Genomic DNA, 15,200 nt, shown 5'->3' with positions numbered 1-15,200 from the left:
AACACTTAGGGAGGTTGGGCGAAAGGCTTCCCTCCACACCCACCGTTGTCCACACCAGCCTTCCCAGAACCCCAAATGGCACCGTGCCTGTGGCCACGGGACTGGGGCCCAGGGGCAGAGCTTCCAATTCCAATTCTCTGAGGTTTTGAAGCAGAAAATGGATTTTAGTCACACTGCAGTTGAACGTGGGAACTAGGGCCCTGAATATACGTGTGTGTTCAGTAAGAACTGTCTCACTTCTGAAGCGGACTCTGTGCCGCCCCTACACTGAAGCCCGCTCCCACCTCTAGCCTGCGGCTCACCCCCAGGGCCAGGTTGCTCAATTGCACTCTTGGTCTGCAGCACTCTGATTTTCCGGCTGCCACAGCGTCTGCGGTTTGGGTGAGGAGGAGGGGCAGTGACCACGTCCTTACCAGTTTCCCAACACATCCTTCTCTCCACCCACCTCGCCCCCACCTACCTACCTCAGTCCTGGAGCCCTGGAAGTCTGTCCAGAAGTCCTGGAGACTTAACCCTTTGCTGCCTAGCACCCCGGCCTCTGGTCTAGACATGCAGAAGACCATTGCGGGAAGGGAGAAGGGACAGGAGATGGAAACCTAGGTTTTGGAGTCCGTTCTCTAGGCATCTGCTGAGCTCTGTACCAGGCCCCGTTCCAGCCTCATCCTCATGACCAACATTCAGGAGCAAGGCCCTCTGATGGACAAGATCCCCTGCTTTGACAGTGAAATTGACCTCGGAGCAGCCCCCGGGGTCCTCCTGGTTATTAACCTCTTAGCAGGAGGGGAAAGGGACCTGGTCTTTTTCGCCGAGGATATCTCTCCCTCGCCCAGCCGCGACCCAGGGTAAGGTTGATCAGTCAGGGCCCTGCCATCCTCCTTTTGTTTTCTTGTCTCCCCAGGCGGAGCTGCTCCTGACGTAGGTTGGGGAGGCAGGGGAAAAGAAAGCCCTGAAGCACCTCACAAAGGCCCTATTGTGGGGAGCCCAGGATGGGTGGGGGCTCGCTCCCATTCAGTTCTCTGTAATGTGAGGCTGGCAGCAGTAATCACCACCTGTCAGCCCACAGAGGGGTCTGCCCACGGAACATCTGGTTCCGCAGCGCACGGTGCACGAGAGGCTGTGGAGGAGGAGGAGTTCCCGCAGGCCTGGAGACAAGGGGCCCGGGCTGAGGAGGGGGCGTTTCTGCGGGGCGGGGCGGGGGAGGGGAGGAGCTCTGCTCCTTAATGTGACACTCGGTAAGGACCTGACCATAGGCTGCTGGATCGAGGACCAGGCCCTGTCTGTAGAGGTGTCTTGATACAGCACCAAACGGCAGAAGTGGCTTTTTGAAGACCCTGAGGAGGGAATAGCTCTGGGACTCTGTGTAAATGACATCAGTGTGAGGCTGCTGCTGCTGCTAAGTCGCTTCAGTCTTGTCCGACTCTCTGCAACCCCACAGACGGCAGCCCACCAGGCTCCCCCGTCCCTGGGATTCTCCAGGCAAGAACACTGGAGTGGCTTGCATTTCTTTCTCCAGTGCGTGAAAGTGAAGTCTCTCAGTCGTGTCCGACTCTTAGTGACCCCATGGACTGCAGCCTACCAGGCTCCTCCGTCCATGGGATTTTCCAGGCGAGAGTACTGGAGTGGGGTGCCACTGCCTTCCCCATCAGTGTGAGGAGTGAGGACTAAGAACTGGTGCTTCAGCCTCCCCATGTGTGTGCCTATCTTTATGTCATCTTTCTTTTCCTGGTTCCTCAAAGAGGAAAAAAGTAGCTTTTTTATTTACTTTTTTTTTTTTTTGCTTAAAATTTTTTTGGAAAAGTTCACTCAGACTTTTCTGAAAGGGCAGAAATCTCTGAGGTCTTGTCACTACTTACTTTCTGCCTTTTTTTTCTTTTTGGCTCCTGTACAATAGCTAGTGCTATTTTGGGAGCCGTTTTAGAAGGTGAGTGGAACTGTGTGGGCCGATCCAGTGAACTGTCCAAATTCATTAACGGGAATTAACTGCTGCTCAGAGAGAGTACCTTGGTGGCTGAATCCTATCATCAGAAAACAGCTTCACAGCCCCTTCTCAGACCCTCTATTACATGTCACTTGACAGAAGCAGGTTATGACCTCTGGTTTGGATTGAACAAAAGACAGTGGGAAGCAGTGGCCCTAATGGGAGAAGGAGGGGCTAAGAGTCCATAGAGAAGTTCCACATCTGCCTCCAGCCCCCAGCCTGAAGACAGTAACCACCAGGGATGGGGATGCAGGAATGGAGTCAAGCAGCAGGAGATGCCGCTGCTGCGGGGACAGCTGTCTGCCAGGTGTTTGGTCCAGGCGTGTCTCTGCATCACAAGCAGGGTTGAAGAGGTCCCCTTTACCCCTATTCTGCCCTCAAGAGTTCCCCACCCTCACTTCCCAGCTCTCCTCTTTATTCTCAATATCCTCTCCTCCCCAGTGCTGGCCTTTGTGTCTGCCCACGAGAGAAACCAACGTGTTCATGTTGTCACTTTTTCGTGGAGGAACCTGAGCCAGTGTTGTCTAAGTCCCAAATGGTGGGGAGCAAGAGGGCAGAGTTATAAGGAATGAAGTTGTTGATTCAGCTGTCAGTGCTTCCTCTGGAATCGGGCTCTGAGCTAAACAGGAACCAGAGTCCTTGCCCTTTTCCTCCTCCAGTCACAAACTTTCTGGATTCCTTCTCCTTGCATAGGGACCCTTCCCCAAGTTTCCTGGAAGCATCCCTTCCAGCGATTCTTATTTCTCCACCTGCTTTAGGTCAGAACATGCTCACCGTGAGAGCTGTGGAGACGGTCCTGGTGTGTCTCCCAGCCTGCAGGAGAGGACTTTTAGCCTGAGCAGTGCCGTCTCTGCCCTAGGAGGGCTCTTCCAGGCTTCAGCCAGAGGGCAGGAGCCATCCTTCCACCCTTAGTCCCTCTCTGCAGCTGCAGCCTCTGCTGTTGCTCTGCCCCTGCAGCCAGGATGCATCCTCCTCTGCTGCCCCGGCCACCAGGCCTGGTAAGCTCTCCTCTGCCTGCTCTTTAACTTCTGCTCTCACAATGCAGAGCTTAAAAGATTCAGTCTTTATTTATGGATTTAATTATACCATAGAAGAATTATAAATGTGGAAGCCAGTGTATTACTTTGCAGAGCAGAATGAGAAAGTAAAAACAAAGGCCTCTTGGCAGCCTCTCTCCAGAACATGGGTTCTGACAATATCTGCAGTTGGACTCATCTTCAGAACACCCTGACATGACCTCCGGGTCATGACCTCCAGCCTTCCCAACTCCGCCTTCTCTGAGAATAGACACCCTACCTCCTCATCCACAACTGTGTAGCCCAAGGGGAACAAATCAGATTGCCTCTCCTGGGGATTTAGAATTGCAATCAGAGACGTTAGGTCTGAGAGAGTGTCTGGAAGCATCTTTTCCCTGCCGTGGAGAGACAGTGAGAGCCAGACCACAGAGGGCAAAGGATGAGGAGACACCAGACAGCAGCAGAGGCAGGAGGGAGGGGGCAGCTGATGCGGGCTGTGAGCAGTGATCTCAACCAGCCCTCCTGTGGTCACAATACCTCACTAGCCCTTGGGTTCTACAAAATGCCTGAATCCTTAAATACCCCCTTTTCTTGTTTGCTTTTCTTAATTTATTTTTTTGCTCAAGTCATATAAGTAGGTTTCCTACAACCCAAATCTGACTCCTCATCTTACTTTAGCTTCCCACCAAAAAAATCACCCCATCCCCTGAATTGTTGGGCACATGGCCTTGAGGCCTTGACTCTTTAGAGTAGTGACTCCTGACCTTTTGGCACCAGGGACCAGTTTTGTGGAAGACAATTTCTCCATGCACTGGTATGGGAAAGATGGTTTCGAGATTGTTCTCATAAGGAGCATGCAACCTAGATCCCTTGCATGAACAATCACAGTAGGATTTGTGCTCCTATGAGAATCTAATGCCTCCGCTGATCTGACAGGAGGCGGAGCTCAGGAAGTAAAGGGAGTGATGGGGAGGAGCTGTAAGTACAGATGAAACGTCCATCGCTCACCGCCCACTTCCTGTTGTGTGGCCTGCTTCCTAACAGGCGTGGGGCCTGCTAGAGGGGTTGAGGACCCCTGCTTTAGAACGTTCCTCCCTGCCTGGGACCTAGAGGACTCACTAGAATAATGAAGAATCTGTGCAGGCCTGTCCTGAATCATTGTACCACAGCTGGCTCACACCATTTGTCCTTCTTGACACCTCAGAGATGGCGACTCAGTTACCCTCCCCTGTACCAGCCCCTCCTGGTGTGTTTCTCCATCGTAGCTCGTAACACTATTCTCTGCAGCAGCCTGATGCTACTTTAGGGTCTGGCAAGCTTGGAGTCAGAACGCTCCTTGGGTCAGCATCTGGCTCTGCTCTGATGCTTTGAGCAAGTTGCTTAATACCTTATCTATGAGATAATAATATCTGCCCAAGAGGATTGTTGCAATGAGGATTAGAGACCATATACGCCAACTCTTTATCAGAATGTAGCTCTCAAGCCCCACTTCCACTGGGAGGCTTTCCTGGCTGTTTCCAATCTCCCTTGGTCCCCCCACCCTCCAGCAGGGCCAGGGTCTTTTCCCTCTGGGCCCTGACTACCCTGTGCGCATCCCAGGTGGAGCCAGTACCATCATGTGTTGTTTCTTGCTATTCTTTGAGTCCCCAGGGCCTCACCCAGACCCTGGCTCAGACGGGGCTCAATAAATACTGTATTCGTGGTCCCCCGGGAGACTGTGAACCCTTGGAACTCTGGGCAGATTTGTCCCCTAACTCAGTTCAGCAAGAAGTAAACGTTTTTGGTGGCATTTTTCAATTCAGCTGGACAAAGACAAGCTACAGATAAAAACAGAATGCAGTCTCTTTTCAACTGCGGGACATGTTGGCCTTCTCACAGTGACAATTTCTAGCTCCTACATCTAAGGAGAATGTCTCAAAGGAGGCTAAGCCCTGTGGCCACAGGGGAGGAAGGCAATAAAACTACAGAAGGCAGTGGGGAGACCTTTGTTGTTCAGCATCTGGTTCACAGCAGGGATCATGGAGTAGTTAAGCCCATTCCCTCCCCAGCCCTGCCATTTCCTATCATTTCTCTTTGAGCCTGGGTTTCCTATTAACTTCTCTTTACTATTTTCCTATTTCCTATTATTTCTCTTCGAGCCTGGGTTTCTTCATCTATAGAATGCAGATAATACCAATTCCATGTACAGCTGTGAGAACGAAGTGAGGTAATCCTTGTAAAGCAGCAAACCAGTGCCTGGCACATAATAGGTGCTCAATAAGCATTGTTATCGTTATCAACATCATCTTGGTTGCAGGAGTCTTCTCAGACTAAGAAAGGCTCGTGCTTTTTATCTCCTCGGACTTTACAACAATTCCATGAGACAGGCAGTTCTCAGGAACCTGAGGAATAGAAGAGATTTAATGATTGGTCTACAATTGCATCATCATGAGTGTCGTGGGGCCAGAATACAGTCTTAGAGGCTATGCGGAGGAGCTGGAAGAGCTGGAGCTCTGAACACAAGCTGAGTTCAAATCCTTGCTCAGGTGCAGCACGCCCCCACGGTCCCATGGATCTGTCTCGTGCTTGGATGAAAAAGACCCAGGGAGGCTCCTTGCTCCAGCCTCTGACCACCCTCCAACTTTTTTTCCACTCGGAGCCTTTGGAATCAGCCACTCAGTTGTCCTCCATCAGCCAACACCATTTTGGGTTTTTTTTTTTTGCTTTTTAAAAAAAATTATTTTTAATTGGAGGATAATTGCTTTACAATATTGTATTGGTTTCTGCCATACATCAACAAGAATCAGCCGTAGGGGTACCTATGTCCCCTCCCTCTTGAACCTTCCTTCCGCCTTCCATCCCCGCCCCGAGGTTGTCACAGAGCACAGATGCTGACTCCCTGCATCACACAGCAAATTCCCCTGGCTATCTATTTCACATGTGGTCATGTGTATGTTTCCACGCGACTCCCTTAATCCGTCCCACCCTCTCCTTCCCCTGCTGTGCCCACAGGTCTGATCTCTGTGTCTGCGTCTCTGCTGCTGCCCTGCAAATAGGCTCATCAGTACCATCTTTCTAGGTTCCAGTCTTATGTGTTAATATATGATATTTAGCCAACATCATTTTTTGAGCTTAACTCCTTATTACTGATCAACCATGAACTGATGTGAAGAACTGACTCTATGGACTTGAGTTTGAGCGAGCTCCGGGAGATGGTAAAGGACAGGGAAGCTTGGTGTGCTGTAGTCCATGGGGTCGCAAAGAGTCAGACACAACTGAGTGACTGAACCGAACGGAACTGATGAACTCCCAGATTTATCAGAATTATTCCACTGAGGTGGAGCCTGCCATCAGCCACCTGGTTAGCATGTCTGCCGGCCTCCTACACCTACCTCTCTCTGGGCTTCTATTCCCACTGAGATGATGTGGCTCTGGAAGGCCTGGGCCACTTTTTTTTACAAATTGGCTGAGGAGAAGCGAGAGGGTGCCAAAGGTCTCTTGAAAATGCAAAACCAGCGGGGTGGCATCACGCCCTCCTCCAGGATATGCAGAAGCCATCTCAAGATGAGTGGTGTAAAACCTGGGACACCCTGGAAGCCACCCTTCTCATACAGAAGAACCCAAACCTGGCCATATTGGATCTGCATGGCCTGGGTTCTGCCCGCGCAGACCCCCACCTCTGTAACTTCCTGGAGAGCCAGTTCCTAGGTGAGGAGGTGAAACTTGAAACTCTTCAGAAGATGGGTGACCACCTGACCAACCTCCACAGGCTGGCTGGTCCCCATGCTGGGCTGGGTGAATATATCTTCCAAAGGCTCACCCTTAAGCACGGCTAGGAGCCTCAGGAGCCCAGCAGCCTTTGAGGAGCCCCCCTAATAGGGCTTCTCTCTGAAGCCCCTCTCTGCAACCACTAGGCAGCTTTTAAACCACCCTGGATCCCTCTCCCAACCCTTGGACTAAATAGAAACAATAAAGCTTTTTGCCACCAAGGGGAAAACAAAAATCCTTGCTCAGCCACTCACTGGCTGTATGATCCTGGGCAAATCAATTCTCTGAGTGTCAGTGAGTGTTACCCACTCACAGACGTGTTGTGAGCAGTAGGTGGACTACTGTGTATGAAATATCTAGCAGAACATCCAGGAAAATAAAGGAGCTCACTGCATGCTTGTCCCCAGGGCTGTGACTTGCAGTCACATATCAGACAGTACGCAGCTGCCGTCTCTGTGTGGTGATCAGCCATCTGTCTCAACCCACTGGTTCTCTGGCTGCCTTCGCTCTCCACTTGTACATTGTCTATGGGAAGGGAGAGCCCTTGTTTCCCACCATAATCGGTACATGATCAACAACAGCAGTGTTGACAGGTGTCCTGTGCCAGCGGTGGGGGAAGAAAGCAAGCTGTGTGGAAGCACCTCCACCCTTTCTCTGCACCTGAACCAACTCCACCAGCAATGATATGTGTGTGTGTGTAGGTCTTAGTTTTCTTTTCTTTTTTAAAAAATACAGTGCTCCCAAGCTGCCTTTTCCCTTCTACCACGTTTTCTCCCTTGGAGATATTTCAGTTGTTCAGCATGTGTCCCTAGTAGCCATCACTGTTGACTTTTTTGGATTTATTTGCTGTTGGTTTTGACAGATCCTTCAGTGCACTTTGGTTGCACTTGGTCTTACAGATACTTATTACTGTCCAATTGCACGTGATTTTTGTTTTGTGGCTGCTGAATATTATAAATATTGTAAATCCAGGCAGCTGTGAAATGCATGAGCTGTTTTCCATCTATTCTGCCTGTCCTTTTGGAGGAAGGAAGACAGTGTGGAGAGAGCACAGGGAAGGGAGAAAGACCTTTCCATCTCAGTGTGACGGGTTCATGTGGCTGAGTGTCCAGGCTTTGCTCCTCATCCACTGTGTGACCTTGAGTCAGATGCTAACCTCCTTGAGTCTCAGTGCTCATTTGCAAACTAGGATTATGTTATCTGGATTACCATCTCATAGGACTGTTGAGGTTCAAGTCCTAATGCATAAAGCTTTTAGGACCTCCAGGAAGGAATCTTAGGAATCATTGAGTTTAGCTCCCTACTTTTACACTCGAAGAAATTGAAGTCCAGAGAGCCTTTTGAGGGCAGGGACCGTGTCATATTCATCTTGCTGGGGATCCAGGCAGAGTCAGGCGCACATGAGGTGTCTGATAAATACTTTGTAAATGAGTTGAATGATCAGCTCGCAGTGACGTATCTATGATTTAACCTCTTGGTGGCTCAGGGTTATCAACATAAATTACTGCATGGTGTTGCTTTGTCCTGATGCCTTCAGAACCAATTATGCTGTGTACAGTGCGGCTATGATGCTTTTCTTCTTCATGTTTCTCCTCTCTGCTCCTTCACTGTCACCTGTCAGTTCTCCCTGTAGCCTTTGGGGCCACTCTGAGAAATCTCCATCACTGTTTCTAATTGGCTGTCCACTTAGGCTTGGACGGAACAAGAGTTAAAAGGCTCTGAAAGATTTCAAGTTGGCAATCATGCCAGGCACTTTTATTGGCATCACAAAGAATGTGGCAGAGTATTCTACAGACCGGAAGCATAACCTATTTTAATCTGGAAGAGGCTTAATGTCATCTGGTTTAGGACCCTCAAGTCACACAAGTATTTTCTAACTCACCATGCCCTTCCGGTGCCTTCCAGCATGATGTGATCAGTTTACTCAGTGATTTGTGAAGCAGGTATATGGTTTATGCTGGCAGTGACTGAGGATTCGATGTTCTACCCCTGGAATATCTGCCTGATGACCTGGATTCTTAAGCATTTTTCCCTCCCAGCAGAGGGGGAAGTAAACGCACACAGCTGTGGATTTCTCCTCTCATTCCTGACTATGACCTACAAATTCCCTTCTCTTTCTCTCTCCGTCCTTTCCAACCCTCCTTAGTCCAGACTGAGGTGAAATATTTTTTACTGCTGTATATTGTTTAGATATCTAAGGGAAGGTTTAATGATGTAAGCTAGAAACATTAGCTTAATAAGTAGGTAAGGGAAATGTTAGTTTTATCAGTGGGTTTTTTGTTTGTTTGTTTTGGTCTTTGGCTGGCTGTCACTTGTGGCTTGCAGACTTTGTTCCCCAGCCAGGGGTTGAACTTGGATTCACAGCAATGAAGGTGCAGAGTCCTAACCACTGGACAGCCAGGGAAGTCTTTATCACTGGATTTTAAATTGAGGTAGAAGTAATCTCATTTAAACTGGGCTTTAGTATTCATTTGAAAGCCTGTAAATTGCAGACAAATCATCAGCCACAAATTGGGATTTATGATCTGTGGGTTTTTAATGAGGACAAGGGAGGCAGCTCAACACTCTTACTGATTCATGGTCTGGGAAAGATCAGCATGGCTTACCATTTCCCCGAGGACGGGACAGTGGCAGGGCCCAGAGCAGACATCTGAAATTCAAGTTTGTAGTTCAGCTCTAGTCTGCCTGCATAATCTCAGTTTCCTCACCTGTAAGGTAACAACAATATTCGTATCTCCCTCACAGGGGCAGTGTGATGACTAAAATGAGATAACACATGTGAAAGTGTTTTGTAAATCACAGAGCCACACAGAGGCCTGCTGCTCAGATCACTCCATTAAGATTTATCGTAGAGTGTCTCGTGACTGTGCTAGGAATGGGACAGGCCGAGGAACCTGTCTGGCAAGAAGGATAAAGCGGATGTTGTACAAATAAAAAAAGACATCATTAGGAGGTTGATTATTACAAACAAAAGGAACTTGTAATAGGTATCTCAGACTCTCAAAGGGGATATGATTTCTACGGAACTTGGACCCTGTTATGAGATTGAACCACTGTGAGCGGTCATCAGAAGGCAGAAAACGCAGTCATAGATGGTGCTCAGGCTGCAAGTCAGAACACCACGCCGTGTAGAGCGAAGCCCAATGCCTAGTTATAGCGCGCGCATGCTCAGTTGCATCCGACTGTGCAGCCCGTAGACTGTAGCCACACCTCTGTCCATGGGATTTCCCACACGAGAATACTGGAGTGGGTTGCCATTTTCTCCTCCAAGGGATCTTCCCAACCCAGGGACAGAACCTACATCTCCTGTGGCTTCCACATTGGCGGGTGGATTCTTTACTACTGAGCCACCTGGGAAGTCCGCCTAGTCATAGAGCAGGAAGCAAATCTGGAGGTGAGACACACATCTGAGTTAGGGAAGGCCACTGAGAGACGCTGAAGTCTGAATGGGGCTTGTGTGAAAAGCAGCACCTGTGGGAACACTGCCATGTCAAAGCCAGCTTGGACAGGCAATTGATTAATGAAAAATGTAATGGCTATTGGTGAAGTATATACTACGTGCCTCCTCACAGTTGGACTTCCCTGGTGGCTCAGACGCTAAAGCATCTGTCTACAATGCGGGAGACCCGGGTTCGAGCCCTGGGTTGGGAAGATCCCCTGGAGAAGGAAATGGCAACCCACCCCAGTACTATTGCCTGGAAAATCCCATGGACAGAAGAGCCTGGTAGGCTACAGTCTATGGGGTCACAAAGAGTTGGACATGACTGAGCGACTTCACTTCCTCACAACAGTCAATGTCCACAGACGTGGACATGTCTTCACAGTTTGTGGACTTCTGGTTTAAAGACATGAATAAATAGAAACCACATTGCAGCGTGGTCAGACTTGTGCAGCAAGAGGACTTTGTTCATGGTACAGGGGGTGTGTCAGCTTCTGGAGGGTCCTCAGCCTGACTGGAGGGAGGACCCCTCTGCACACCACTCTCGTCATCACTCAGCTGGGCCACTGCAGGAGTCTCCCAACTGACGTCCTGCCCCAGAGTCTCTCCTGGCTCCAGTGCCTGTGTCACGGTGTCTTGCTGTATGTCACTGCTTGTTAATGGACCCATCTTCCCAGACTAGACTGACTTCCTCTTTATAGTGGTGGTAGCTACTCCTCAGGCTTAATGGATGTTTGCGAAGAACACGGAGAGGGAAGGTCACAAAGGGAGGAAGGAGGGTCCTCACTGTTCAGGGCTGTCCTCTCCTTCCAAACTTGTTCACCGTGAGCTTGAAGGCAAGTGCTCTGGACTAGGAGTTTGCACGGGTGTAAGTGCTCCTGCGGGCTTTCCGGGTGGCTCAGCGGTAAAGAATCCACTTGCCAGTGAAGGAGATGCAAGAGACGCGGGTTTGATCCCTGGGTCGGGAAAATCCCCTGGAGTAGGAAGTGGCAACCCACTCCAGTATTCTTGCCTGAAGAACCAACCGCATGGACAGAGGAGCATGGCGGGCTACAGTCCACACAATTGCAAAGAGTCAGACATGCCCTAGCACACACCAGCACACAAGCTCTCCTGAAGGAGCAGCTTCCCTCATGAGACAGCCAGCAGCCAGAACCCTAGCCAGTTCTCCTTTTTTTGCAGAGTTTTCCTTACAAGTCTCCTAGGAACAGGACCTTGTTGCCAGTTGCGCATCCCCTGGAGCAAGTCTCACTGGATGCCCCCCAGAATTCATCTTCGCCTTTGGCCGCAGCCTCTGTAGAGCACTTACCTCCAGGCCTGCCACCCACAGAAATAATAAACAGTGGCACTGTTTACAGAGCCTTTGGTACCCACCCTACACAGCACAAATGCAATAGTTTCAAGCCTCAAAACAGTGATTCCCAACACATTTAATGAGAGCCAGACTTTGTGCTGGGGGCTGAGAAGACGTGATGACTTCCGGGCCTCAGAAACTGACTACTCAGTTGGGATGGGGGAATGGGGAGGTGGCCAAGGGTAGAATGATAAGACAGGCATGGATTTCCCTCTGCCTGTGGCTGGATAGTTTAGAATAAGTGGTATTAGAGAGCAGTGCTTCATGAGTTCCAAGGAGGGAGTGGTCCGTACTCCAGGAGGGGGATTTGAAGAGGTGCCATCAGCTGGTAGTGTTTGAGGTGGCCTCAGAGGAAGGGCTGGACTGAAAGGGTGCCCCAGGAGAGGACACTGGCAGGAGCCCAGGTGTGGAGATGGTCAGGTGCAAGTATAATCTGGAAAGAGCTACTAGGTGAGTTTTATGAGAATATAAATTGCCTCTAAGGGTGTACAGTGAAATAAAAGCCCAAAACTCTCAATCAGGCCATATTGCTAAGGGAGTTCTCTTTGAGCTGAGCTAACCAACAAAGGTCCACCTAGTAGAAGCTATGATTTTTCCAGGGGTCATGTATGGATGTGAGAGTTGGACTATAAAGAAGGCTGAGTGTTGAAGAATTGATGCTTTTGAACTGTGGTGTTGGAGAAGACACTTGAGAGTCCCTTGGACTGAAAGGAGATCAAACCAGTCCATCCTAAAGGAAATCAGTCCTGACATTGGAAGGACTGATGCTGAAGCTGAAACTCCAATACTTTGGCCACCTGATGCAAAGAACTGACTCATTGGAAAAGACTCCGATGCTTGGAAAGATTGAAGGCGGGAGGAGAATGGGACAACAGAGGATGAGATGGTTGGATGGCATCACCAACGTGATGGACATGAGTTTGAGTAGGCTCTGGGAATTGGTGATGGACAGGGAAGCCTGGTGTGCTGCAGTCCATGACGTCACAAAGAGTCAGACACAACTGAATGATTGAACTAACGAACTAAGCATGTTGAGGGGATTCCCAGATGGCGCCAATGGTAAAGAACCCACCTGCCAACGCAGGAAATATGAGACGCCGGTTCAATCCCTGGGTGGCGAAGACGCCCTGTAGGAGGAAATGGTGCCCCACTCCAGTGTTCTTGCCTGGAGAATCCCATGGACAGAGGAGCCTGGCGGGCTATGGTCCATAGGTTTATAAAGGGTTGGACACGACTGAAGCGGCTTAGCATGCGTGGGAGAATGAAGAGGAGCCAGTGGAGGAAAGAGACTGTGTAGAACTAGGGAAAGTCCTCATTTCTAAATCTGAGAGGAGGAAGGACCAAGAAGGAGGAGGCAGCCAGGACGCTCAAACATTTGGAGAGGTCAGAATGGTGAGGGAAGCAGCTGGAGGGCATTTGCTTTGAAGTACAAGTTGGTGAGGGGAGGGGAGGCCATGAAACAAGGCTGCTCACTGAAGAAACTGGGTGTTCGACAGGCAGGTGTGCTGGGCAGGAGGCAGAGAGAAAGAGACGCAGGGTTGAGGGAAGTTTTGTTTAAATATTTTATATTATGAAATGTTGATATTTTAAATGTACAGAAAATAATATAATTGGCAACCGTGAATCACCACTCAGACTTAAAATGTTCACATTTCTGATGCTTGCTGTAGATCTTTCTTTCTTAAAAAAAAGAAAAAGACATATAAGCTTACAGATTCAGTTAACCATCTTCCCCACCCCCACCTCACCTCTCTCCTCACAGGTTACTACTATCCTTAAATCAGTATCATCCCCTTGTGTTTAAAACAATGTGTTCATTGCACATATCTGTACCAAGTCAGCTTGTAGAATTATTTTGTATGTTTTAAAATTCACATAAAAAGTATCTTCTATAAATGTTACTGTTGTTCCATTGCTCAGTCATGTTCAATTCTGGGACCCCACGCACTGTAGCCCACCAGGCGCCTCTGTCCATGGGATTTCCCAGGCAAGAATACTGGAGTGGGTTGCCATTTCCTTCCCCACCGAGGGATTGAAGCCCGGTCTCCTGCATTGGCAGGTAGATTCTTTACTGCTGAGCCACCAGGGAAGTGCCTTCTATTAAGTACATGTATGCAATCTTTTTAAGCTCCAGCATTATTTTGGAGGTTGCCCAGGATGGTCACAGAGTTCCAGCTCCTTCATTTTCACTCCCACTGTATTCCTGCGCCTGTCTCTCCCCTCCTGCCGGCTGTTTCCACTTCTCACTGTTACACACAGAATAGAGCATCCTGGTTCAGGCATCCCTGTGTCCATGTGGGAGGGTCCTGGACAGACCCCAGAAGTGGGGGAAGGATGCTTCGTGGTGCATCTGTCTGGGGCTTCGCAGGGCACTGGGACTTCCCAGTGGGGTGCTGCTCCATTCCTGTTTATCCTCAGTGTTTGTTTCCAGAAGGGGAAAGACTGGCATCTGGGCAGAGGTTGATGGTCAGTGTGATGGAGAGAGGGAACCAGCCCACACAGGATGAGGACAGGCGTGTGCGTAGGAGGCTTCTTGCAGAAGAGCAAAGGATGAGATACCGAGTGAAATGGAGAAAGTTGACCTTAGGAAGAATCAACTGTTGGGAAGGTGAGGGCTGGGAATCAGCTCTAAGTCTGAGAAGGAAAATTAGGGGAACAGCCAACAGCAAAGGGAATTTGGCACAAAGGCAGCAAGAGACGGCGGAGATATGGCTGAGAAGCGAGGGCCAGGGGAACTTGCCAGGGGTCCACAGCAACTCACCTCGTGGCCAGCCTCCCCTCCCCCTCCTGGACAGTATTGGTCAACCGGTAACAGCTAACAGCTCCTCGCTTTTTTTGAGCCTTTACAATGTGTCCTTGATAGGCATCTTCCCATTTCACAATCACCTTTGATAGCATGACAGGCTACAAACAAAAAGACTTCAGGCTTTTAGTTGCTATAAGGTTTATGTTAGTAGGTGCTGTGTGTCGTGTGACTGCCCCTGAAGGTGAGACATCTCAGGCCAAATGAGAAGCACAGCATTAGTGGGGCGGTGGGGGGGCGGGGGGTAGGCGGCTGCGGGAATCAGTCTGGTCACTCTGCTGGGTCAGGTCTGAGAAGGAATGTTCTTTTCTGCCCTAGGTGAAATGGCTAATTAGATCTGCTACTATTTATTAGGCACCTACTGGGTGCTAGGCTCCTGTGAGATGCTTTGCATGCCTTCTTTTTAATCCCAACAACAATCCTGAAAAGTTGATGTTATTATCTCTATTCTACAAGCAAGAAATTTGAGCCTTCAAGAGGCTGTCGCAAGGCAAGGTCACTGGGATCTGGTATTGTTGATATCCACTGAAGAAAAGACCTGTGGGAAGTAAGAGCCCTGTCTTCAAATATGAGAAAGGTCATCATAACAGTTGTTTCATCTGGTCCGTAAGTGTAAAGCAAGGCTCTCAGTAGGGATAAGTTACACAAAGAGAGGGAGTTCCATTTAACAAAAGGAAGAATGGTCAGCCCTGTGCTAGAATGTTTTGTTACCTTTGGTGGTAGTGCGCTCCCTATTCCTGGAGGTATTCAAGCAAAGGCTGGGTGAAAGTTGGGTGTGGCTTCACAGAGGAAGGCAAGTGTTAGAGGAGTGGAACAGATGCCCCTCACAATATTTTCCAACATTGAAGTTTTGTTAAAGTTTT

At 49.4% G+C, this 15,200-nt stretch overlaps 1 pseudogene; it reads left to right on the top strand.

The window, feature by feature from the left end:
• Positions 1–6,274: 6,274 nt before the first annotated feature.
• LOC128045533 (ferritin light chain-like) lies at positions 6,275–6,809 on the top strand (annotated as a pseudogene).
• Positions 6,810–15,200: the final 8,391 nt, after the last annotated feature.

This window comes from Budorcas taxicolor, chromosome 3 (genome assembly GCF_023091745.1).
Source record: "Budorcas taxicolor isolate Tak-1 chromosome 3, Takin1.1, whole genome shotgun sequence".
Taxonomy (NCBI): Eukaryota; Metazoa; Chordata; class Mammalia; order Artiodactyla; family Bovidae; genus Budorcas; species Budorcas taxicolor.
The sequence above is the reverse complement of the archived record's forward strand: the minus strand, read 5'-3'. Positions and strand labels throughout refer to the sequence as shown.